Here is a 19,812-nt window from a genome sequence, read left to right on the forward strand (position 1 = left end):
ATTTTTAGAAACCTATATTTTCTTCCTTTTAATTATTTCAATTTTTTTTAATTTAGTTTTCTTTTCAGTTTTAGTTTCTATTGCTTTAAAATGAAAAATATTTGTTTTAAATTTTAATTAATCTTTTGGAACCTATTTTATTAACCGACTTCAAAAAAAAGGAGGTTATCAATTCGTCGGAATATTTTTTTATGTATGTTACCGCATAACACTGGACCACTTTAACCGATTTTAGAATTACTTTTTTCAAGGAAAGATGGTACGTCAGAGATAGTCCCATACTAATTTGGTCTAGATCCGATCATTAGATTATGAAGAAATTAACGACTTTTAAATGTTTATGTAAGAATTGGTATAATAATAGTAATAATAATAGATTGGCGCTTACACATATGTTAGTGTTTGGCCGAGCTTCTCCTCCGATTTGTGGCGTGCGCCTTGATGTTGTCACACAAAGCGGAGGGACCTACAGTTTTACGCCGACTCCGAACGGCGATTGTATTTTTATGAGAAGCTGTTTTTCATGGCAGAAATACACTCGGAGGTTTGCCATTGCCTGCCGAGGGACGACCGCTGTTAAGAAAAAACCTTTTTTCTATATTTTTGCGATGTTGCTTTGACCAGGGTTTGAAGCCAGGCATTGTGGAGTGGAGAAGTGGTATTCTGCTTAAAAATTACTTGTTTTTCTTTTACTAATTTATTTTTTCTTTTACTAATTTATTTTTTCTTTATTTGATTTAATTTTTCTTTAAATTTTAGAATTGTATTGTTTTAAAAAGAACAATTTTTTTTAATTTCATTTAATGTTATTAGTTTATTTTTATGTATTTTTTCCTATTTAGTTTAATTTTTTGATTGTATTGTTTTGAAATATATTGTTTAAAGCATTTAATTTTTTTTTTTAATTTATTTTAGTTTTTCTTTTCTTATTTAAATTTACATGTATATCTTTTTAGTTTTTATTCTTTTAAACAGAAACCTATATGTTTTTAATTTCATTTAATTTTTAGAAAATTATTGTGAGCGAAAAACGCTACAACCTCCTCGGTACCAGAGCTTTTGACAGTTCTTTTATGGAAGGCTTTTTTCTTTCGAAAGGCTGTATGTCTGGAGTTGAAAGACATTTGCCTGAATTGCCCTGTAACTCGCAGACAAAATACAAAGTTCATTAATCAGCTTTTAACTGTTTTAACCGTGTAACCTTTATATTTCTTCCAATGATGTTGATGGCTTCTTAACTTCCGAAGAGATCACGCGGAATCCCACCAAGATTGTGCGGTGATTTTGGCTTTGATGGCACAGAAACATCCCTCCTGGCTCCCCAAACGCAAAAAGTGGGCTTAATTCCAATTTTCTTGTCTTAAAATAGCCTGTGCAGGGCCTTTTCTTAAAAGTTTTCACTACAAAATAAATTTACAAATGGGCGTTAATAGTTCTTTAAACCTTCCTACTTACATATGTATATTTGTACATATGTATGTATGTACATAGATATCACAGAATTGGTAAGTAAAAAAGATGAAACGCACTAGGAGTGGATTTTTTTTTTAATTTTGTATCAAAAATGTTTGCTAAATTTTCCATTATCTGAACATAATTGCCTCCTATAATGCATTCCTAATCCAAACGATCTAAAATACAGGATATCCTGACATTTTGCTGTACATATGCAAGCATTCTAATGCATCGCAAGGACAATGCACTCAAAGGACACAGGTGCAACTAATGCACATGCAACAAAAAAAAAAACAAAAACTATAAGCTATGCAATACAACTTTTATGTGAATTAGAACAGTAACAAGACGCCAAGCTGGATAGGTTAAAAATGTTTGCATGTTTGTAGATGCCTAAAAAATGAAACCAAAAACTTTTATTAGCCTTCGATCAAAGGAAATATTTCAAATTTGCGATTCTTTGGCGATAACATACTCGGCCAAACAATTCAAAAATACATTTTATTGTCGGCGAATGTAATACAAATTCTCACACTTCCTGTCGCAATCGAAAATAAAGGCAAGGACTCACATTTCTTGAATGAATAGAGACCAAAAGAAAAAAAAAACAAACACAAATTGCAAAATGACTACTTTTTGTTCGCTTCGTCTTCTATTTAGCTGAAACTATTTATTATTTTTTTTTTTGCGAGCGCAAGTAAACGTGGGAGAATTGCTGAAAACAATGAGCGCACTGGGCGAGTATACAAACATACATACACACATATGTATAAAAATGCTCTAATCGCGATGAATGTATGAATGTATGTGCAGTTGTACTTGTTTAAATTCGTAGGGATACAGGATACGCAATTGGATTTTTGGGTGCTTGACACAAACAAGTGTAGACGCTGCGCTTTGAGTCATTCGATATGGCCACGCAGTATGGCAAAAAAAAGGATAATAACGAAGCTAATAGACGGTATCAAATTTAACTCGAACACCAGCAGCAACAGAGCAACAATAAGTCAGCAACAGAATGTCTGCGGCACCAACAGCAGATAATCATCTTGATTCAGAAAGTTCCAATGTCTCATATGGCGAGCGCAAACCAAAAAAAAAAACCGCCAATCCTTAAAGAAATACTCGCAAATAAAATGCTAAAGGGTGGCACACACACACACACACACAAAATAAGGTGAGGTAATTGTCTACTTAACGCTGACATTGAGTGTCCTTTTCCTAAGGCGAACAAGGCCATGCACCAATTGTGGCTGCAATTGTGTGCGTGTGTATGTGTGTGTGTGTGTGATCGACACACAATTATTTCATTCATTTGCTGGCCGTGGTTGAGGTTAAGGAACCTGCGATTTTCATACTTAATTGGTTTCTTAATTTTGTATTTTTTTGTACCTTTGAGCGTTGCTGTTGCTGCTCCTCTTCAGCTGCGACTGCTGTTTGCCCTGCAAGTGCTTAACTCTTCCACTTGTTGTGTGTTTGATGTAATTTTTCTAGTTTTGTTTTCGGCCTATGCTTGCGTGTTACGTGGATTACATTCGTTTTATATTTTGAATTCTGTGCCTATTTAAGACAACAATTTCAGCTGACACATCAGCAGATGCAGGAAATATGCTGCAGGAAGGATTAAAGGTGGCCAACTTGTAAATGCACTGAAGCATTGAATGCCGAGAAGTGACAGGTTGCACAACAAATCTACATAGCTACTAGATTAATTTTTTTTTAGTTCAGTACATAGCCTGGAGTACTTATGTACTTGTGAAGTTTTTTCATACACCCAATGGACCTAATATGCTCAACAACATATTGGTGTTAGAAATACGTCCTTCGGGACCATTGCCTGGTTCACTAATGAAACTAGAACAGGCAGGAAGTATAATCGCTACTGGACTTTCACACCTCCTCTCTGGGAGCACAGTTGAACCACATTTCGTCTTGTAGCGCGGCCAATGAAGTGATCGGATTCTACCGATCTCGAAAGACCAACTTGTACAATGAGAACGGGGTCACGCAAACTATGTGGGATCGCTATAGGAACTTCAAAAACGTGTTTGACGTAATTAGAAGAGAGATGCTGAAATACATGAGAGAAAAGCTTGAAATGCTGAGTGACTGGAAGGAAACTAGGACAAGCTCCAGTAATAACAAAGAACGGAAAGCGAATTAATGACTGCTGACCTGAACTTAAATTATGTAGGGAAGACTTCTATACCCTAATGAATGATAACAGCACCAACAGCAGAAACTAACGGAGAACATAAAACTTAACCCTCAGTCAAAGACGACGGTTTGCTGCGGTCAGCTGTTGCTTAGAAAGGAGCAACGTCAGGCTTTCGCGAACAATTAGGTTAGGGGAGGTTAATCTGGCCAGCATTGAGCCGCACATAGTATGGTAGAACCTTAGCGTGACCAGTTGGAGCTCGTTTTCTATGCGTTAAAGTAGACATCCCAAAGGATGTCAACGTTTTTTGCGAATTTACGTAGAAATTGCAGCCCTATTTTCGGGATGTCCTCTAGTTTCTCGAATTCGTAGGCTCCCAAGCATCTCAAGAGCTCCACTAAAATATCACTAAAGTTTCACTAAAAGTTTTAGCATTCTAAATGACGTATACTAAGTATGAGTCTACGAAAGGTACGTGGCGTACATTAGGCCATATTAGCCTAACCTAGAACGATATCTATACATATATATAGATATTAAAACAAAATTTATATTGGGGGTCTTTATTAGAGCAACAGAAGCCAAATCAACAATTTTTAGAATTTGTTTCTGTCTGTCTCATCACTCGAAAACTAATGCATTAAATTAAATACAGTTTTCACCGATGTATTACTAGAGGTCTAACTTAAAATATATGAAGACAAAAACTTAGAGAGTTGCCACATTTTTGAAAATTGCAGTTTAAGTAAATTGATAAGACAAGGTAAATATTGCTATATAGCTGTCTATAGAAAGCGGTTTAAGAAGGCTTACAGCCAAAAATATTTTTGTGAAGATGGTCACATGTTTGAAAATTTTAATTTAATTTAATTAATAAGATAAATTAAATAGTGCAATATGGGTATCAAACTGAAGAGGCTTAGGAATTTGATTTATTTTGGAACGAATTTCGGTCATCCCTTGTCAAGTTTGGTTTGCAGACAAACCGGTTTCGGCGTTGTACCATCTTCAGTGTCATTTTTCGTTCTGTCTGGTTCGAGATTTGTCCCTAATTTATGTTCATTTATCTTAGGTAATGTGATTTTCGTCGATGATTAATTACTAGATATGCCATGGTGCCCATTTTTTTGAAGCAGGTAATAGGTTCATCTTCGCTGTTTCGATATTAACATCCATTATGTTGTCGCTGTATGGTTTTTGCCTGCAGGTAGGTAAAAGTCAGTGATTTTTGCCCTGGTGGTGCTTTTTGGTGTGTTCGGAGTGTCCATGCCTGTTGTTTTGTTGTCATTTTTCTTTTTTTCGTAAATCAATTTTAAGGGTTCGAATATAACATCCGATGCGGTATTTGTTTGTTCGTTTATTATTTTGCCGTCGAAGGTTTTTAGTTTGTATATTTCCATATTTTCTAGGACGTTTAGTCGTTGGCCTTTATGTTGTACATGCAGTAGTTTCGCTGCCTTTCTTATTTGCGTTGGTGAACATTTGTTGTTAAACATGTGGTTAGCAAAATTTGACTCTGGTATTGCGCTCGGTTTCTGTGTCTTTTTGTTATAGTCTCTTATATGCTCGCGGAATCTTGTTTTTATTTTACGTCCTGTTTGACCTATGTAACTATGCTGGCATTTGCAAGTTAGTTTATAGACTCCTTGTTTATCCAATGGATCTTCTTGATTTGTGGTGTTCCGTAGTATCCGTCCCACGTTGTTATTTGTTCTGAATGATGTGCGAAGGTTGTGTTTCTGGAACAGCTTTGCAAGTTTGTACGTTGACTTTCCAGTATAGGTTAATACCGCCCAATTTTTGTTATTGTTTTCTTCTTTGTTTGGCTTTTTGTTTTTGTGCTCCCTTCGGATTTCTTCTACCAGATCTCTTTTGTATCCGTTATTAGCCGCTATGGCATATATTGCGTCCAGTTCTTTGTTGTATCCTTCTTTTGTTAGTGGTATTCGCTCAATTCTATTGATCATCTGTCTAAAGGCGGCTTTTTTATGCTGATGAGGATGGTTCGATGTATTATGTATTATTGTATCTGTAGGCTTAGGAAAGTTTACTTCTGAAAATATTTTTTATGAGGGTTGCAACCTGTTTGAAAAATTTTATTTAATTCAATTGATAAAATAAAAATGAAATATTACCACACCGGTATCAAACAACCAAAAAAACGTTTAAGGCGCTGTAAAGCACGCCGGGTATTTGCTAGTTTTGAATAAATTTCTATTGTTCGAGAATATTTTTTTCACTTTTCTTGTCACAGACACGGTTGAAAATGACTGTGACTGGCTAGTCCTGGAATGCAACGAGATTGCCCATCTCTAATGGCAATGAAGGCTGCTGAACTAAATTTATAGTAAGGAAGTCTATCCGAATATTAAAATCTAAAAAAAAACAATGTTCTTGAATGTAGGTGAATTGGTTTCTGAAATATGCATTTCTTCAGATATTGCTAGCGATATCGTATCCATGCACAAGCAGGTCAGCCATATAAATTCCACATTGTTCGAATTTTTCTACTACAAACTATTCTTATTTTTTTTTAGTTTTTAGCTCCCATCCTTAAAGCCCTGTTTTTATCTAACAGCAGGGTGTATACTATACTAAATAGTAAGGAGATCACTCCTTCCACATATCGATGCGTCTAAGTAACATCAACTCAAGAAAAAAGGAGTTCGGAATTTCTATGTCCATGAGTCAAAATTCATAAAGCATACATATAAAATTAATATGCAACAAATTATAATTTGAGAACACCTGAGAACATTTTATAATACTCGAATAATTTTTTTTATGAATTTGTTTTGTATGTATATCAAAGGGTTAAACCGCAATTGTTTAAAAATTCTAAAACGCATTGCGTGCATACTTTGCATATTCAAAGGTGAGCGTTCTCATTTGTATATCTACACAGCTATATAAGTAGTTACATTCTACATATAATTTATAAAATAAATAGCCAATGCTGAGTACCTGTGCGTGCGTTTATCATCCCTGAAACTTTCCTCTGTTATATACATACATACAAATGTATATGGTAACTTTTTATTAAATTCTCATTAACTGCGTTTCATATATGTACATATATACATATACATACATATATACATATGTACTTATTTAGATGCGAGTCGTATATGTAATTTGCATTTAACCAACCGCGACTATTTTGAATGCAACGCAATGAAAGACCACATTTACAAATACACCACCAAAACAATTATAATCTAACCCTTTTAGTTGATTTGTAACAATGATATACCTACCTAAATATACATATACACACCTTCATTTGATGTCATTGTAGTATATTTGTTTGTATTAAAATTATAAGTTATGTTATTGTGTGGAAAATACTAGTAATATGTCGCAGTTGTAAACGACCTCATTATAATATTTGTAGAATGAATACCAAATTTTAACTCGCATTTGAAGCTTATATTTATCTGTCGCATTTAACAAAATTAAGTTATTATATGAATGAAATAGACAAATTATATAAATTAGTAACCAAAAATTCTGATATTTTCAGTTTTTCACATGAGGATGAGAAAATTAATATAAGCGTTCAAGATACATATGTACATACGAAGGAGTCAGGTGGCCATTCAAACAATTGCCCATAGTTTTTTTTTGTTTTTATTCGAAATTTAAAAAACAAAACGAAAAAAGTGCCAGGGAGGAAATATTGGGTATTATCTTAAACTGCCTTCAGTCCTTAGAATCAAGTGCTCTCTGCTAAAATGTATTGATAAATATATACATACGTATATCTATACAGATCTGAATTTAATTCTAAATTGTCATCCACAGCCTTCTACCTCTTAAAGGGGTAACCCTTTAAAGCTATTAATATAAATTTTGTATAGCTCTTATATGCAAAAAAATCAATTAATATCCAGCAAAATATGTTCGATAATTTTTTTTTATATGAAAGAAAATGCGCTATACCCTCAAAGAAAATTATCAAAAATCAACGTAAATGGTGCATAAAACCAAAAATCATCAAAATTTTTTCTAAAAATTCTGATTAAAAAGTTTGAAATTTTGATTACAATTTTTCGAAATTTGTTGAAAAATTGTTGAAACTTTTGAAGATAATTAAAATTCAAGGAAAAGAACTTCGAACTTCAACTAGTCCTGGACTTCTAAAATGGACGAAAACTTTTTTATTGAAAAACGTAAAAATATGAATCACCAAGTCAGGGATGCTCTATCTTTTGGTCGTATTACCGACTTCCGTAGAGACGCGCGCCCTACACACGTTCCAAACACTTGGCAATGGACCTTGATGCTTAACCGTGCTCGAATCTTTTATGAGTACCGCAAATCTATTTTTAACATCTCTTTAATCTACTCAACTATAATAAAAACGATTTGTGGACCTTACCATAAATCGCCAGAGTTTTGCTAATTTCACTGTACTACTTAGATACTTAGACATAAAATTTGTTTTTATGTATATGTAGCTTCCTGCATAATTATCTCTTTAACTCTCTCTAAATATTTATGAACCTCATATCGATTTGTATTTTGTCTTGATGCACGTTCAACAACGCAAGCCGTTTTCAATCTGCGCATAGTGATAGAACGATACGAGTACCGAGTACAGAATATCGATACTTCTCATGAGGTCTGAGTAGTATCGGAAACTCGATACTTTTTGACAAGAACTGAGTAAATATCGCGAATACCAAAAAATATCGAAGTTTTAAGAACTTTTTTTAAGTAAAAAAAAATTTTAAATTCATATAAAAAAAGTCGTCATTTCAATTACAAAATGTTTGAAAATTACACAATAAACAATGTGGCGAATGTTCAAAAATTATCTTCGATATTCAATATGAATGTCGTGGAAAGGAACATAACGCTTTAAAAATGTCTTAGCCCAAACAAAAAAACCTAGAAAAACGGCTTGAAAGGTTTGAACTTATATATAGTAAAAATTAATACATATTTTGTTCTCATGGACTACTGGTAATCGGTAGAACTATGCAATTTTTACACACCGTACAAGATGGGTGCGGTCATTTCAACATTGGGCTTTGTTAAAAATTCGTAAATAATTGGATAACGAATCTCTTCCTTCACGTTCTATAAAGAATGGGTAAGAGGATGGTCTTCGACACGACAACTTGGCTATTCTCCAGCATATCAGATCGCCCGTTAACGAATGTATTCTACCCTCATTGTTTATTCGGAATCCAACCCATTCTTTTATGAAAGATAGATTATATTTACTTTAGAGAATGGACTTCACCTCCCTTGTTTTCTCATTTTCTGCATTTGCATTTCATTTTAAAAGTAAAGTGGTTTATAAATATACGCTTTAAACATTATAGAATATTTACTCTTAAAACTTATAGCTCTATGCTATAAACGATTACTTTACGAGTTGCAAATATGAGTACTGGCATCGATTCTTCTTTAGAGTATTCTATATGAGTACTAGTATCGATACTTTTCTAAAGAGTTCTTTCACTATCTGCGCAGACTGCTGACACGGGAAGGGTTGCGAAAATTTGTAGCAACCGTTGTATGGATGGGTACAATTCAAGAATGATAGAATACAAGATTGCACCGATCGCAGCAGAATTCGTGAGAGTAATTTTGGCTTGACGTCATCGTAGAGTTGACAACTGTTGTTGGGTGTTGCGAGTTTTCTTTTTTCCTTCGGATTTTTCGAAGTCAGCACTTTCCTTGCTTGGTCGTTTTTAAAATAGATATGTCAAGCTTCGCAATCTGCTACCGATCAACTCCCGTAACGTCAGCACGTCTAGCAAAATTGTTTATCAAAATATGTACATCTAAAGAAACTTCTTTGAAAATTTGTATGCGCTATCTTCTAACTAAATGTTTGCAAATCGCCAAATTGCTTAATTAAATTGTAAACTGAAACGAAGAAAATTTCACTCTCACCAAATGTGTGAACACTCCAAGCCTTGACCAACAAGGCAAAGTGTCAAATGAGGACACGACACCCGTCGAGTGAACCCAAGTGTGAAGAAAGTATGGATGTGGGTGCATATAAAATATACATATGTAGATGGTGCTATGCATGTATGTATGTATATATTTAGATATTTTAATAGAAGAAGTGTGTGTGTGGAAAGTGTCGCAGCAAAAGGATGCCGCCACGTGCGTACGTATGAATATGAGTACACAGCCTCCTGCTGTTCAGAGCGCTGTTACATTGCTCGTATGCGCACATGTATTCAAATTTCAAAGGAGCAGTACGGCTACAAAGAAAACACAACCAAAGTACAAACAACAATGACAACAAAACAAGTTGTAAATTAAAATAATAGCAGTAGAAAGTGTCGAATCCGCAGCGATGGTAGCGTGGCGTTTTGTTTTATGGCACTAACGAGGAACGAGCATTTTTACTGCTGTGTTTTTTCTTACAAAAAAAAAAAGTTTGTTGGTATAGAGATAAAATGAAAGCATCGACTTTCAGTTTGCAGTGAATTGATTATGCATGTGAGCCCATGGTGAACGCAGCATGCCACCATTGCCATTGCTTGCCGCGATTGCCATCAGGATATGGATATGGCAAGGACATGCTAATGATTAATGAATGTAGCTTTGCTTAATTTTCATATTTCTACCAGAAAATTATTTCCATATTTAGTAGATACACTCTTCTTGGGTAAAAAGCAGTTTTTTCCTCAACATAAAAAATGTGTATTAACAACTTTCAATTACCAGTTGAGACAACGACAACCACAGCGGTTCGCGGAGGCGGTTGAGCGTGCGAATGGTGGCGCCACAAATTAAATAATTAACAAACCATCGCGACAAGACAACTAATGAAGCAATCTCGTTGTTGTGGAATGCGCGCTGACAGTTGGGGATGTGTTGGCTTGGTGAAGGTGGCGTAGTGGCGTAGCAACCAAAGTGTCAACAGCAGTGAGCCAAGGGATGTCCTGTAAATGATAAAGCACTTTGGGACTAAGCATCCCTAAGTACTTAGAGAAGTGCAAAGGCAAAAGTCATTTCATTCAAAACATTCATGCATATGTAGATGAATGTGGCGTTTGTATGTACATACATATGTATGTATGTATGTTTATGGATGTTAATATCTTGGCTGCACTCGACGTAACGTACTGTACGGTCGCACTTCAACACTTTTGAGGAATTTTCGTTTTTGGAATTTTTTAATGGGAATCGCGAGCGTTTTCATGTTCACACATTGCATTCATTAACCAAATCTGTACAATTTCACAAGTGTGAGCATATGTATGTACATATGTATGTACATTTGTCTGTTTCTTTTGTGCGCCACTTGGACTGAACTGGGATTTTGTGGCGCTCATGTGACTTCAATTTTGGTACATAAATATGGTTTCTTGTGATTTTATTTATCACTTGTGTTGTTTTATTACTTTGGAATTTCTCTGACATGATTATTTATGTTTATCGCGCGTTAAATACACCATTATCGCCGTAATAATCGTAATTAAAAACAACTAATTTATTGTCGTGATTTATGCATATACATATGTACGAGTACATACATATATGTGTGTATTTTTCAGCGTGTCTACACAGTAAGCATAATAATTAATTGCCAAAAATGCGACCACATCAATATTTATGAAAAGTTTTGAAAGGAGAGTTATTATACTCAGTATGTATGTAGGTACATTAAGGTGCCTCGTCAAAAAAAAGTTGCGATTTTCCCATGGATTTGAAATGTGTTTTTTAAATTTCTGGCAAAATTTTTTTTTTCACTTTTATATCAACATATTTTGATTAAAGAAAAAATAAAATAAAATTATAAAAATAAAATATTTCACACAAACAACAAAAAATCTAATCGATAATTGCATGAGGCTATTGCCCGAAAATTTTTAAATGTACTTAGCGGCATTGTGCTACTATGATAGACGGCAGAGTAATCATAGCCAACTTATGTGGAGTAGACTGCCCATACAAAAAAAAAGCGGCACTGGAATTATAAAATCTATGTATTATGTTTTAAGACTTCCACCAAAATAGCTCGCAAAAATATTAAGATTTACCATCTGAAAATACCTCCAAAAATTTAGTTCTTTTATTAACAAACAGTTTTTTAAATATTTTTTGAAAAAATGCCTCAGATGACTGAGTAGTTAAGTTTAGAAAGTTTTCATAAAAATATAAAAAAAAATTCCACGGAATCATAATAATGAGATTTTTGATGCTGTTTTTACACTTTTTTCAAAGACTGGTTTAAGAAAAACTTAAATAACTCAGCCAAAACCTTACCATTTAGACTTATGAGGTATCATTTGCTCACCCTTTTAATTTCTTTGCGAATAAGCTCATTCAAAATATGAAAAAGGGAGGTAAGATAAACGAGTGTCATTCCATGCTGAATAAGGATGTGTTGGTATTGAATAAGAAAAAATTGGGACGTGAATGAGTTTTTTTTCAAAGAAACAAAAAGGGTGAGAAAATGATACCTGTGATACCTTATAAGTCTATATCGGTAAATTTTGAAGCAGGTTTTCAAGTTTTTCTTAAACAAATCTTTGAAAAAAGTTAAAAAACAGCATCAAAAATCTCATTATTATGATTCTGTTGATACAATTTTTTAATATTTTTATGTTCACTGCAGGAACAAAGTACTGGCACAGCAATTTTTCCACAATATATGCAACAATTTTTATTCTAATATTTTCCCGCCAATTTTATATAAAAATATGGTTCATTCAACAACAAAAAACATAAAAATATAATTCCTAAACTTTGTGCAAAACTCGCGAAAATTCAGCAAATGTTCTTCAAAATTTTCAACTTTTAATCAGATGAGTATTAAATTCTAGCAAAAAATTGCAAGTTCGGAGTTAGTCAAAAATCGCGTTGATTTTTGAGAATTTTTTTTTGTTGAAGTGTTTTGCATTTTTTCCATATAAAGTATTTTCGAAAAAAATTGTTTGTATGAAAGGGACTACGTGAAAAAAAAATTACCAAAAATTAACAGTAATTCCTAGCTACTTAAAACTTGCACATTATTGTACTAAAACTGATTGGGCTACAAATCTGCATACTCAAAAAAATTCTAAAAAATCTGGTTAAAAAGTTGAACATTTTCATGAAAATTTGCTCGCGAGTTTTGCACAAAGTTTAGGAATTACGTTTTTATGTTTTTTGTTGTAGAATGAACCATATTTTTTATACGACATTAGCGGAAAAATATTAGAATAAAAATTGTTGCATATATTGTGAAAAATTTGCTGTGCCAATACTTTGTTCCGGCAGTGTAGATTTTTGAAGCTTAAACTGTTTTGTCATCTGAGGGGATTTTTTCTAAAAAATCCTTTAAGAAACTATTTTGACTACAAAAAGAAAAATTTCCCTTTTTTTTGGTTTTGTACCAATAGCCGAATATAAAAATGTACCAATCTGTACAAATGGACCTATCGAGTGCCACTGCCTTAAAAATGTATGCAATTAAAAAAAAAAATTAAAACATTTTCGTAAAAACTTCGAGTTTTTTAATTAGATTCTGAGTATGCAGTTTTGTAGCCAATTGATTTCTAGTAAATAGAATAAAGTACAAGTTTTAAATGGCTAAACACTACGATTTATTTTTTAGAATTTTTGAAAAAGATCGAAATTTGTACGAAAGTTTGTTGATTTTTTTTTAATATTGCACAAATTTGGAAACTTGAATTCAAGCGGGGTTTTTTTTAAGAATGTACTATATTTTTATAAAAAAAATAACCAAAATTAAATAACAACGAAAATAATACGCTAAAACTTGGCAAAAAGTGGTTCGGCTATAATTTCTTGATAAATTTTGGTATTTTTTAATATCTTTAATTGGACATGCACATTGTACATAAAGGAAGTACATAACAAAAGTTTCCAAGTTCCAAGTTTCTAGTGCATTAAAATCCTAGACTGTGGTTGAAACTATCGATGGTGGTGCGATATCGATAGAATTTGATATTTTTTGTTTTTCTTACTTATTGTTTTATTGCTTATTGTCAATTTTCTTGTGCATTTGACACAACCTGCCAGCACCTTTAAATAAAAGATAGTTGGGCAGAGTATATTTACCAGCATTTCCAGCGGGTGGTTTGATAAGTGAAAAGGGGATAGATTAGTGAAAAGAACTAAAAAAGGTTAATATCTGATACTGAACTAAGTAAACTATCTGATGTTGAATGATAAAATATCTGGCACTGAATAAAATAAATAGCTCTAAAAAAAATTCGAATTTTTCGTATGAAGTTTTGCTTTGCTTTAAGCACGTAAAATATTTTATTAAAAGTTTCGCAAAATTTGTGAAGAAAATGGATAAGAGAAGTATCTAGCTCTCCTGTAAAACTTCTAAAAATTTACTTAGCAACTTTTAACTCTAAGCATGCGATTTGCTGATTTTGTAAGAAATATTTTTTACAAATATGCCAAGCGCAATATAAAGTCAAATTGTAAGATTAGAATACTATCGAAAACGATCGATAGTTATTGATTGTTTCTAAAGAATTATTGCATCAGAACACTAAACAGCCCAAAAGAGCTCGCTGGCATCAATATCTTTGCAAAACTTTGTTTTTGGTTAACAGTAGTTTTCGCTATTAAGCGTAGCAAAATTGTATTTATTAAATATGGAATGCTAAGAAATCTCGAAATAGTACCAAAAATCTGTAAAGTCCCGAAATGGTGCGAAAACCCTCCAAAAACACCGAAAAGTCGTGGCAATCCCGGAAAACTTTCGAAATAACCTGAATAATATAACACGAAAAATCATGAAAATTTTTTAAAAAATAAAAAAAAGTAAATCGGGAAAAAATCGCAAAAATTCCCCAAAATAAATGGAAATTAAATGAGAAATTTACTAAATGCCTTAGTACTTTCGTATAAGTATAAGGGCTGTCAAAAATTAAATGTCCTTTAAGTTAATTATCAATTCGTATTGAAAATCAAGGTTGCATTCTCCATATTTAAATAGACAAGTTTTGTTATGGAATCATGTAAAAAGAATAATCATTTTTGGTGAGAACCCTTAACACAACTGACGGATAAAATTATATAAAAAAAAACAGTAAAGGTAAAACGAGTGATACAATTTCGTCGTTTAGCGTTTTATCTACACTTATTTTATTTTTCCAATATTATTTTTTACTTACATTCAATGTTTACATTTGCATTTGTAGCATTTCTGATGGCCTTGCGGTTCTTTTTTGTGTGATCTTTAAATTTTTATTTTCATTTTTTTATTTTAGTATGCTCCCTGCTAAGCATGCTGTGCCACAATTTCGCGGTGAATATTGCGCATTTGGTTCGTAACAATTTCATCGACTCCCTGTTGCGCCTTTTAATCTCATTAAATGTTGCATTGTTGTAGATTCGATTGTTTGTTGTTACTTTTATTGCTATTGTACGGTTGTAAGCATAACATGCAGTTGATATTGTTGTTGCTATCAGCTCGAAAATGTCGTATCAGTTACAGGAGCTACGCAATTGTTTTTTTTTGAATTCTATTAATATGGGAATCTGAGTTTATAAAAGAAAAAAATTGCTAGATATTCTAAAAACTAAAGAACATTTTGTTCAATTATTTCTTCTTAGAGCGTCAAGTTTTTTTAGGAATACATATCTACTATATCCTCTCCCTTTGTCAACGAAACTTTTATTATTGTTAGAACATATTTGAAAAACCAATCTAGTCTCCAAGATAGAAAGCACAAGCTGTTATAAAAACTGCGCTCAGTGCACAAGCAAACATTCACTTTTTCCTTGAACCAATCATCCACTAATCCACTCATCTATTTATGTATGTATTTTCAATCTGCTTGACATTCCGCATACAAATCTCTAATAAATGCACAACAAATCCGCGTTAATAAAATTTAAATCACTTCACCCCACCAGCTACGAACAACTACAACAACAAACAACATCAGCTAACATCATTATGCTCATCCTCTTTCGCTTTATTACTGCTCTCTAAATGGTGGATAAAAGCGTTAAATAAACTGCCACAATCACCATCAACAATGCTCCCCCGCAATTGCGAGCAACTTTAGGATTTTGACTCATTTTGAATTCACCCTCGAATTGAGACACATCCTGCATGACGACAGCATATCCTTATTGCTGTAGCAACAAAAAACAAAAAAAAAAGTCAAACATCATCTGGTGGGAAGGAAGAGGAAGTTTTTCCAAAGCATTTAAAGGTCGCTTAATGCGAATTGAGCCAAAACATATTTTATGGTTATGAACCGCTGGTAGTCGACTACCAACACCGTTCCCCACACCGCACCACACCAGACAACACCCAGCAAAAAATCGGTAATCGCTTTTAGTGGTAACGTGTTTTAGAAGGCATAGCGTTGTAATGCCTTCGAATTTTTTCGCTTCTTTTAGGCATTGTCGGTAATGCAAAGTAGAATGTCCTACAATATTTTATTTATTTCGCTTCTTTGTTTCATTTTGGGGAATGCAAAGTAGAATGTCCTACAATATTTTTTTTTATTTCGCTTCTTTGCGTCATTTCAGGGAATGCAAAGTAGAATGTCCTACAATATTTTTTGTTTATTTCGCTTCTTTGCTTCATTTCGGGGAATGCAAAGTAGAATGCTGCATCTAGTCAGCTGAAAAACAGAATGCATATCAAAAAAACNGCCTTCCTGAAGCGAAAGCGTAAGCGATTCCCATCGCCTAGCTCGTTTACACTTTCGCTTCTGTGGTAATCGTGTTTTTTGCTGGGCACTCACTGGCCACCCCCGCCACTCTACTCCGTACTCTGCATGTTTTGTGCCCTTCAAAGACTGCCAAGGCTGCTGTGTAGGCATACAATTTTCAAGTGCATTTTATCCATTTTCCTGTTTATCCTGTTGTTGTCTAGCCGTAACTGTTTTCGTTGCTGTTTTCCATGTTACCAGTTGTACCACTTTTGTTCTTGTTGTAGCCGAATTTCATTTACCACCCACATTTTCAAATATTTAGACGTGATTTTGCAGGCCCTCATTTGATGCAAGGGGATCAACAATTTATTTATTTATTTGAGTATTTTTATTGAGTAATAGTGGGTGGCAACAAATGGGTGGTTCGTTTGAGCTTTTCACATTTTTACCGTTTATTTTTACTTATTTCTTTCGTCTTCCCACCCATACGCAAATGTCTGCACATTTAAATGATGTTAATGGCGAACGAAACTGCCTTTTGGGTTGGCCCAACATTTAAGCGGCGTTTATTGCTTTTATGGAGGGCTAGCCTGCTAGGAGTGTAAAGGATCATTGAGCAGTTATTGAAATTAATTGGAAATTATTCTCTTTTTCAGCGTTCTAATGAGTTCAAATCAATTAAAAGTAATTGTTTTTGGTTCAAGCTATACAATTTTAAATGGCTTTTTGAAAGCGAATTATATAGGAGTATATACAAGCATAGGTACATATGTATATATACATAGGAGTAGTATATGTGTATGCATTTGGAGTAATTAAAATAGTTTTTTTCTACCGTAAAGAAAAAGTACAGTGAAAGGCAAGAGGCTATAAGATTTCGAGATCTATTAAGTAAATTTCTTATTCAAAAATTTAGGTAGCAACCGTATTCCGAAATACGCTGGAATAAATTGTACATATCTTGAGCGTGTATGTACTGTGTATACATACAAAAAATGCTGACTGAAATTAACAAAATAAAAATGAGTATTTCATAGCAGCGTGGCAACCCTGAGCGAAAATATTTTCTGAACAAAGTCTTCAACAATAGCTTTCATTTCATATCTATATTGCGTTGTTTTAGATAAATTGTGTAGAACCGAAAATAAGTGGCAACCTTACACTATTAACCTAAGGGATAACTTTTGTATATACGAAAAGCATTCTTTGAGAACCTCCTCCTTTTTTTAACCGACTTCAAAAAAAGGAGAAGGTTATCAATTTTGAGGTAATAATAATAATAATAATAATAATAGATTGGCGCTTACACATATGTTAGTGTTTGGCCGAGCTTCTCCTCCGATTTGTGGCGTGCGCCTTGATGTTGTCACACAAAGCGGAGGGACCTACAGTTTTACGCCGACTCCGAGCGGCGATTGTATTTTTATGAGAAGCTGTTTTTCATGGCAGAAATACACTCGGAGGTTTGCCATTGCCTGCCGAGGGGCGACCGCTGTTAAGAAAAAACCTTTTTTCTTTATTTTTGCGATGTTGCTTTGACCAGGGTTTGAACCCAGGTGCTGCGGAGTGGAAGCGCGCACTGCTTACCACTACACCACAGCGGCCGGTAGTAGCGGTGAGGTAGTCCCGTACAAATTTGGTTTAGATCCGATCATTGGATCGTGAAGAAATTAACGATAGTCTTAAATTTTTATATGAAAATTGAAGTCAATTTTATTTTTTGCTTAAAAATTATTTGTTGGTTAATAAAAAGCTTTTTATAAATATTTCAGACTAGAAAATACCCGGCGTTCTTTATTGCGCGTTAAAGGATTTTTGCGTTGTTACTCCCTCAAAAAAAAAAAAAAATTAAAGAGCTTTATGAAGGGAGATTTTCAATCAAATATTCGATTTATGAAGCATTCTTTATTTTCTATAAATGTTGGTGTTTGTTAGTACATATACTTTCGAAGGTATTTAGCAATTAGAAATTAGGTAGAGTATCGGTACTTTCATCAAAGGTGTACGAATTCAATAAGAGTCTTCCTTTAAACTCGTAAAAGCCTCGAAAAGCTTGTAAAGCTCGTAAATTTACGAGCCTCGTAAAATAACTGTCAACTTCAGTGTCGCCGTGCGGCCGAAGATTTTATAATAAATTTTTGATAAAATACTGAAAACAAAGGAAAAGAATAATAGGTGAATAGAATTAATAAATTTCATCAACTAACTGTATTAACATAGGTTTTCTGCTAATTCTCACAATTTTAATTATAATTCAACTTTCATTCGATCTGGCGGGCTGTTATGAAAAATACTACGAAACAAAAACCCTTCTCAACCTGTCAAACAGTCACTTTGCGCTCCTCTTTACACATTTGTAAAAGGAGGGCGTTCCCGTAACAGCCTCGTAAACCTACGAGTTTTGCACAGTTTAACATTTTACGAGTTTAAGGGTATCCTCTAAATATTTACCTCATATCATCAATTTAACTGAATTAAATTTTTCAAAAAGGCTTCAAAAATGTGTTCGACAGTAAACTTTCCTAGACATCTTTCCTATGATATGTACCCATATTGCAATATTTAATTTACCTTATTAATTAAATTAAATTACAATTTTCAAACACGAGGCAACCAGCCACAAAAATGTTTTCGGCTAATAGCCTGCTGAAACCTCTTTAGTCATATTGCAATATTTAATTTATCTTATCAATTTACCTAACCTTCAATTTTCAAATAGCTGGCAACTCTGTTTTTCCTATATTTTAAGTTAGACCTCAAGCAATACATCGATGGAAACTGCATTCGATTCCATACATTAGTTTTCCAGTGATGCCAATTTTATTGATGTACTAGCAAATACCCGGCGTGCTGCACTGCGCCTAAGAAGTATTTTTGTGCTGTTTGATACCCGTATTGTAATATTTCCTTTTTTTATCAATTTAATTTAATACAATTTTTCAAAAAGGTAGAAACCCTCCTAAAATATGAAAAAAAAGTACTTGAAAATTGTGGTATTGAAAAAAATTGCCAAAATCAGTTTTTTCTGTTTAATAAATTACTATAAGTAACCTTGGCGTCAAGGTGCAGGGATGGTATTTGCAGAGATAGTAGTCCAGAGTGCTGGCTTATTTTAAGCCTAACTGGAAAGTTCTGTCGCCTTTTGTCTCATTGCTAGAGCTTTTCAAATATTGCAAAAAATCGAGTTTTTGACACTTAGGCCTAGTTATCTCAAAATCTCGAGCTTATTTCCATATGTTAAGGATTCGTAATCAGCACAAAAAAAGTCTAAAAAAAAATATCTTTAGCATTTGCCGCACCAACATTTTTTTTCGAATTTTCGTTGGCCCGTGTAATCGTAAAATTTAGATTTTCATTTTTTCGGCCAACCTTAATCGTTATTTTGCGATTTTTATTTTGTTCAATCAAAAATAATCGTTATTTTGGATTCATAGTTTTTCGAGATTTTCGATCATTTATAACCGTCATGATGAAGATTGGACCTTTTAGCTATTTTAATCTTCTATGATCTAAAAAATTATATCTGAAAATAACGGTTATAACATGATAAAAAATACTGAAAAACCAGAAAAATATAAATCC

The 19,812-nt window shown here is 33.4% G+C and overlaps 1 long non-coding RNA gene across 1 annotated transcript; it reads right to left on the bottom strand.

The window, feature by feature from the left end:
* Window positions 1–2,860: 2,860 nt before the first annotated feature.
* Window positions 2,861–19,036, bottom strand: LOC108373095 (uncharacterized). Its single transcript, XR_001848927.1, has 3 exons — window positions 18,958–19,036; window positions 13,738–13,741; window positions 2,861–2,871 (listed from the first exon to the last, which is right to left on the bottom strand). It is a non-coding gene; the product is annotated as an uncharacterized LOC108373095 (long non-coding RNA).
* Window positions 19,037–19,812: the final 776 nt, after the last annotated feature.

Source organism: Rhagoletis zephyria, unplaced genomic scaffold (genome assembly GCF_001687245.7).
Source record: "Rhagoletis zephyria isolate East Lansing unplaced genomic scaffold, Rhagoletis_zephyria_1.1 Rzeph_scaffold_06360, whole genome shotgun sequence".
Lineage (NCBI taxonomy): Eukaryota > Metazoa > Arthropoda > Insecta > Diptera > Tephritidae > Rhagoletis > Rhagoletis zephyria.